This window comes from Myotis davidii, unplaced genomic scaffold (genome assembly GCF_000327345.1).
Source record: "Myotis davidii unplaced genomic scaffold, ASM32734v1 scaffold268, whole genome shotgun sequence".
Classification (NCBI taxonomy): domain Eukaryota; kingdom Metazoa; phylum Chordata; class Mammalia; order Chiroptera; family Vespertilionidae; genus Myotis; species Myotis davidii.
The window spans coordinates 635362-636868 of record NW_006383015.1 but is presented as its reverse complement, the minus strand read 5'-3'; positions in this window follow the sequence as shown (position 1 = coordinate 636868).

Below are 1507 nucleotides of genomic sequence, written 5' to 3'. Positions count from 1 at the left end.
AAGTCTGATTCATTAGCAAGCAAATATTATTGAAACTTTAAAAGTCACCAAGCACAGATTAGAAAACAGTAGGTTTCCAAGATCAACAAAGTTGCCAGAGCTGGAACAACATTACAATGGCTATTCATTCGATACTTATTTCTGCTCAGATGACAAAAGAGCATAAACCATCACTTCTTTGTTTTGCATTTCTAGCCATTTGGATTCTTCAAATGCCAGTGACCTCTCTCACAGCCTATGTCGGGCCTGAACAGATCCCAAAATGGTTTTGGAGGTATTTTAAAATTTAAAAATGTAATAAATAAATTCAGAAAGGTTTTCAAAACCTGAAACATTTTTTACCCAAAACAGATAGACATTTGTGAACAGTAAGCATGAGAGATTGCTTAAACCTGGAAGAATAACCTCATACTTAAAAGTATCTTTATTTTTTTTTTAAATTTCCTCAAGAGAAAAGTGAATCTGGTATGACTTGAGTCTTGCCAGAAAAAAAATTGGTAACTTAAACTGCCATCACACTTGGGGTCTACTCTAGATCTTTTGAAAATATTTGGATTTAGGATAATCTATTTTCTTGTTTTCCCCAAATATTTTATCATAAATGCCAATGTGGTAGAGTTTTCTTTCTTCAATTCAAAGAATTTTCTTTGATCATTTCCAGAGCTTTTGTAAAACTCCCTTGCAAAAAATTGCAATCACCCTGGAGTGTTTATAAACCAAAGTCAGAAAGCACTTGAAAGTCTGTGTGACAGGACAGTGCAAGGAACCTTCCTATGACAACGGGTCCTTCAGTTCTCCTTCAAGGGGCCAGCACAGTTGGCAAAGCCATGACTGTTAGAATCTCAGTTAATGGCACTGGAGGGCAGCGTACAGAGAATAGTGCAGCATTCTCATGGGCAAGTCATCATATCTAGAAGTTATAAGCCAGCCTCAAAGAAGTTGCCGCAAGTTTATTCAAAACAAATCGTCAGTGAGTACCTCATCATAGTCTGTGCACATAATTAATTTTCAGAAAAGAATGATAATTCTATCATAAAGGGTGATCTGTGTTTTCAACTGTAATATCTTGTTCTAGATCCTTCACAGAAACAATGATTATAATTGTGTCACAAAAGGATTTGTCATAATGATTACAGTTAGGTTCTTATTTCTTATCTTTGGAGATATTTTTCTTGTTTGTTTTCCGAAAGGAAGATATGTGTCAACTAGCAGAAAATGCTTATATTAAAGATATGGTGGCTTTCACCAAAACAGAATGCAAAAGCTTCAAAGATGAATGAACTCTGGTAACTAAGGAAGTGTCAAATAGGCAGGAGGGGGGAATTAACTCCTGGGATAGTTTTCCAGCTTTCTAACCAGCTTAAAGCCTGTTTTCAGACTCGGAGCTTTATTTGATTGTATCTGTAAGCATTTTTTATTAGTCTGTGGAAAACAGTGTCTGGAAGCTCCCAGGTGCTACTAATGAACTGGAGGCAGAAAAAAACACAAAAACAATAAAACATGATTT